We start from the raw sequence: 6228 nt of genomic DNA on the forward strand, positions 1-6228 counted from the left end.
CGGCATCACTGACTCGATGGGCATGAATTTGAGTAAACTCCGGGAGTTGGTGATGGACAGGGAGGCCTGGTGTGCTGCGATTCATGGGGTCGCAAAGAGTCGGACACGACTGAGCGACTGAACTGAACTGAAGATTAAGTCCTGTTGAATGTTTTTAAGTCTGTGCCATTTGGATCTTAAGTTCAATGAAAAGGTACTGGCTGGCAGGCTGTTAGCTTTGCATGTTGAGAAGATCCAGGAAAAGTGAAGAAGCCGTCAGGCTGGTTTAAGCGAGAGGCTGGTTGTAGGGAAAGAGGCAGCGGTGGGGGGTGGGGGTGGAGAGGAAGAAGGACCTGGCCCCTGGAGGCACCGCTGGGGGCAGGGCCACCAGGACCTGTGTGGGGACGCGATCGGGAGGGGAAAGTGCTGACCCAGTGCTGGGTGTGAGCCAAGGCAGACACATGGGGGTCCTCTGAGAAGAGAGGCAGAGAGCCCAGCCGGGGCTGGGGGGTGAGTAGGGGTAGCACGTATAGGGCGCCCCAAGCATCTCAGCTGGGGCCAAGCAGCGATGCCTGGCAGATCGCCAAACGCAGCCGCAAACTGGATTTAAACCCCAACTGGGGTCAGGGTGGGAGAGGTGAGTTTGGGAACCATCTTCCTGGTCTTCCCTGGTGGTAAAGAACTCTGCCTGCAGTGCAGGAGACCCCGGTTCAATCCCTGGGTCAGGAAGATCCCTGGAGGAGGCAATGCCAGCCCACTCCAGTATCCTTGCCTGGAGAGTTCCACAGACAAGAGGAGCCTGGAGGGCTCTAGGCCGCAGAGTGGCAGAGAGTTGGACAGGACTGAGCAACCAACACTTTCACTTTCACTTCAGAAGGGCACGGGATGCGACGACATCCCAGGAGGAGAGCAGGGAGAGCAACGGATGACCCAGGACCCAGGCCTGGGATCCTTGAACATCTGGAGGTGCGACAGGAGCGCCGGGGAGTCCCCGAAGCCAGGCGATCAGGGCCAACCCGCCGAGCGTCCGTGGAGGAAGACTAGGACGGAGGGTTGATCACAGGCTTGGCAAGAGGAAGGTCTGTGCTGTTACGGGGTGGGGGGGCGCGGCATGCCGGGGGCTGATGCCCGGCTGGAACACTCGGAGGAGGGAACACGAGGCTTCTTTGACGTTAGACCAGGTTCGCAGTAGCTGAGAAGGTACACCTGGTGAAGCGCTGCTGTCCCAAGGCAGAGCGTCCCGGCTCACCTGTGGACCGTGTTGCTCCAGCTAGCAGGGCTGGAGAAACACCGACCACGCGCTTATGGGACACTCACACTTCCTGTCGGCCAACTGCCTGGTCGCCGCCCTTGCCTGCTTCCTTTTGCTGTTCATCTCTCTTGTGGACTCTCTGTGTGCTGAATACCAATGCTTCGTCGAATGACTTGCAAACGCTTTCCTTCTGTCTGCTGCTTACCTTTCACTTTGTTTCTTGTGACTTTTGTCCAAATGAAGTTATCGATTATAATGTAGTCATGTGTGTTCTTTCTTTGTGGGTAGCTTTGTGGGTCTTGTTAAGAAATCTTTCACTACTCTAACGCCATAAAGATGGTCTGCTGCCTCCTTGTGAAGCATTTTCACTTTTGCTTCCATATTTCTAGTTCACACGGACCAGCTTTTGAGTGTGGCATGACTCTCTGACTTACCCTCTCCTCACCCCTGGCGCACAGAGGCAGGCAGGGTCCAGTGAGCGACAGTGACGCCAGCTGCTGGTCCCGACTCTTCCTGGGAGAGGAGCAAGCCCTCGCCACTGTCTCCGGACCTTTGGCAAGCGCCTCTCGCACGACAGCCTTCGCTGCGCTGTGCTTCGGGGCATGAGGAGGAAGGGGCCACCCTGCACCGGGGACGAGGGGGTCAGGGAAGGGCAGTGTCCAGGAGGGGTGGTCTCCCAAGCGCCGGCGGTGCCGGGAGCCAGGCAGGCTCCAAGGGGACACTTGGAGCGGCTGGCTCACACTCTAAGCGGTGCCCGTGTCTGACAAGAGGCCTGGGTGCATTGTCACTGTGACTCAGTCTCCAAGAGAAAAGACACGCCTAACAGCAACAGCTCATGCCAGGGACACTGCGTCACTGAAATTTTTATAAATTGTTGGTGGTGGGGCGGGGCCGGGGGCAGGATAATACAGAGGCTTTGGAGAACAGTGAGTAACCTAGAGCCTCTCCATCTAAAACCCCTCCACACCCACAACCTCTCTGATCCTGACTGGGACCCTTGTGCAGAACCAGCTGTAATAATGCTGATCTTCTTTAATGAATAAGGAGATAATGCCAACAGGTTGAGAAACACTCCTGCAACGAAGTGAGAAGTGTTAGCTGCTCAGTCATGTCCATGGACGGTCGCCCACCAGGCTCTAATGTCTATGGAATTCTCCGGGCAAGAACACTGGAGTGGGTTGGCATTCCCTTCTCCAGGGGAATCTCCCCAGCCCAGGGATCAAACCCAGGTCTCCTGCATTGCAGGCAGATTCTTTACCACCGGAGCCACCAGGGAAGCCCAGGGAGACCCCTGAACTGAGCTGAACCTTTCTTCAGCCTGAGTTGGGGGAGACGGGGCAGGGCTGGAGGACTGGCCACCGCTCCCTGGGCCGCCGCTCCATCCACCCTGCCTGTCTCCGGCCGCCTCCACATCCCCGGCCCCACGCGGCCAGGAAGGGGTGCAGGGCTCCAGCAGAGTGGGACGACAGTTTGTGCCCACACGGTAGTCTTCCAGGTAGACACCCGGGGATCAAGAGACAGGAGCTTTTCTCTCCCACCTCGCCTCCAGGGCAAGGGTGCTTTTACTGTGACAGCCTCCCTCCAGTTATTTCATCAGGGGGCTAGGATCCCACTCTCCTCGGTAACAGAGATTCCCAGGCTGGCTGTGTCCTCTTGCTTCTGGAACAATCTTAAAGAACACATTCAGAAGTGGGCGTGTCAGGATGGGCGCGGCTGACACGACAGACACCAGGTGCCCGTGGTCAGTCCAGCCCGCAGCTGTCAGCAGCCTCTGCCCATGGGCTCTGCCCACAGGGTGGCCTCCCGGGGACTTCCGGGCCACTCAGCCCCCCTCACCCCCCTCCGGGAATGGCCAGCACATTTAATAATAGCTGGGGCTCACTGGGGCTCTTCTCTCCCACGGGTTGGCAAGTTAAAGGTCAAGCAGTCGGGAGGGGCCTGCGGTCACTCTCAGCGGCGAGCGGGGCCCTGACCCCGAGCAGCCCGACTCAGCTGCCCATCTCTGGGCGCCAGCCCGCCAACCTGCTGTTCCCCTTTCTTTCGGCAAACCTTCACCCTCCGTCCCCCACAGTTCTGCTTTCACGTTCTGCTTCTAGGGGAGCACAGACCTTCTGTTTCTATTTCATTACAAGGGGACTTGTGCTAATCACTTTTCTAAAAAGATTTAAGGCAAACAGGACAATCGGTAAGATTCCAGAGCCTTCGTGCTGTTTATAGCAGAGATCCCTGGCCCAGGGCAAGGCTCTGTTTCTGAAAAGGAGGTGCCATCCATCAGATCTGAGTCTCAGCCTGCACTTCATGGAGCTCGCCCGGCTCCCGGGACTGCTGGCCCTTGGGAGACAGGCCCCTCCTGGACACTGCCCCTTCCACAGGGTGGCCCCTTCCTCTTAGCGCCCCGAAGCACAGTAGAGAGCAGGCTGTCACTGTGAGTGGCACTTGCCAAGCTCAGCAAGTCTGTACTGAGGGTTTATAGGAGCGGGGCGACTGTCCATGGTGTAAGGACAAGACCTCTGAACCGGGGGGAGACGCCTGCCTCCCTGGATCCCACAGTGCTGGCACCCAGACCCGGAGGCCCAGAGCTGCAGGAAACAAATCTCTGCCATCTGAGCCAGGCAGATGCAGCAGTTCTGATGGCAGCCCTTGAGTGGACTGAGGCTCTCAAGGCCAAGTTCATGCAGGCTTGCCGTCTCCACAGGCGGACCTGGCAGCGTGGTGGGAGGCGGAGGGGCGGGGAAAAGGGGCCGCAGGGAGAACAGGACAGTAGGGGCCCTGGTTCCGCTCCTAGGCCTTGGTGAGGCGCCGCCGCAGTGGGCCCTCCCGCCCCTCCCGAGCCACTGCACCCCCTCCTCGTCCCCCGTCTGCACCCCAGCCCTCCCGCACTCAGCACACAGAGCCCTCGAGGCCTGACACTGTGAGGAACCACAGAGGCTCCGCAGGTGGTGGACACTGCCGCCCACCTCCTCTCCAGCCTCTTCTCCCGAGATGCCCCATCCACTAGGTGACCATTCCAGGGTGACCACAGCGCCCAGAAGAGGCTCGCTGCTGTCCACCAAGGCTGTGGACCCCTCTGTGCATCTCTCATGGGAACTTTCTTCCTCTGAGCCTGGCCTGTGCGAGCAGTTCCTCACACACACAATCCCCTTTAGGAAAACACAATGCCAATCCTAAAGGCAGGGCTGGGTTTGGCTTTGTTTCTAACACATATACTGAGTTTTGGATCTTACTCTTTTCCATCACATCTTCAAATACCCAATTTTGCTTACATTAAAGAAAAAAATTACCAAAAAAAGAAAAAAATTATTTCAAACTGTTAAAGAAGACATTATTCAAAGACACTTGTTAAAGTGTAGAAAGGCAGACTTAATTCAATGGGAGCCTTCAAATGGGTGCAGGGGTCACCACAATGGGACTGGGGAGATCTCGTTTTTTTCTTGCAGTCCAGAAGAACTGGACTAAACTCTGAATACGTCAAGGGTAAGTGGGGACTCAGGCTAAGGAGCAGGGAGGGTGTCAGTGGATGGGGAATTACTAACAGGAGGATAACTAAGAGGTCAACTAATGTCCAGGATTCTGGCTAAACTGACCTAACAGGATTCTTGCTGAAGGCAGGCCAGGGAGAGCAGATGTCACCCGGGGGGAGGACGAAGAACCCGGTTAGATATAGACGGTTATCAGAGATGGGGGAGTCTAGCGAAACCAACTTACATTCTCACTAAAATCGGACAATGCAGAGATGAACACACAAGTCCAAATGCTGAGGCCTTGCTGAAATTTAGGGGAGCCTGAGTAGAGTTCAGCCAAGGAGAGAACCCTTGTCATTTATATACAGTTGCTTTGTCAAATAAAATCAAAGGATGTGAGTTATGAATATACTTTTCTCCTCCTAGGACATTTTAAAAACAACAGCCCTAAAGAAAATCTGTAATTAGTAATAATTGTAAGAGTTGGGCAAAATCTGGGACCAAACAACTGGACTATTGGCTTCAGCAGGACTCCCAAGACCGCCCCTCATCTTTCGCATATCCACAGCCACCATGTGGCATGTCTTAGGCAGTCATCATCCTCTTGGCCTATTTCAGGACAGCTACTTAAATGTGTATGTGTGCTTAGGGGCTCAGTCCTGTGGAACTACTTGCAGTCCCCTGGTTCAGTGATAAAGAATCTGCCTGCAGTGCAGGAGACCCGGGTTCGATCCCTGGGTTGGGAAGACCCCCTGGAGAAGGAAATGGCTATCCACTCCAGGATTCTTGCTTGGGAAATTCTACGGACAGAGGAGCCTGGTGGGCTACAGTCCATGGGGTCGCAGAGTCAGACACGACTAAGCAGGAACACACCTTAAGAGAGGTTGCACTCAGTCGCTCAGTCGTGTCCGACTCTTTGCGATTCCATGGACTGTAGCCCACCAGGCTCCTCTATCCATGGATTTCCCAGGCAAGAACATTGGAGTGGGTTGCCATACCCTTCTCCCTAGTAGACGTTACTCCTTGATAATGAAATGATTGATGATTTTCACATATTATTCAAATCATAAAAAAAATCTTTAAAGAGCTGTGATCTCGACCACAGAGAGAGCATTTGGTATTTCCTTGCGGGCTGCAGGGTTTCTCAGCGTTTTCGCCGTGGGTTCTCGGAAGCGTGCAGCCCACCTGAGAAGCAGGACCCAGAGCGCGGGAACCGCTCTCAGGGGCCCCACGGACGCCCCGCCTGTTTCACTGCGAGAATTAGAGCCGCGCGGCCGTAGCCCCAGGGGGCCGCGCCCGCACCCCAAACCTGCGGCTCCAGGAAGTTTTCGTTAAGGGGGTCAAGACCCGGCCAGCCCTAAGATCTGCGCAGGAGACGCAAGCCCGCCCGCAGGGCCAGAGAAGGGCCTCGCCCCGCCCCGCCCCGCCCCGCCAGCGTCGGCATCGGCCCCGCCCCCAACGATCCTGGCTCCACCCCCGACGCCTCAGGCCCCGCCCCCAGCCAGCCGCCGCAGGCCACGCCCCCGCCCCGCCCCG

This window comes from Odocoileus virginianus, chromosome 8, assembly GCF_023699985.2.
Source record: "Odocoileus virginianus isolate 20LAN1187 ecotype Illinois chromosome 8, Ovbor_1.2, whole genome shotgun sequence".
In the NCBI taxonomy this organism is placed as follows: domain Eukaryota; kingdom Metazoa; phylum Chordata; class Mammalia; order Artiodactyla; family Cervidae; genus Odocoileus; species Odocoileus virginianus.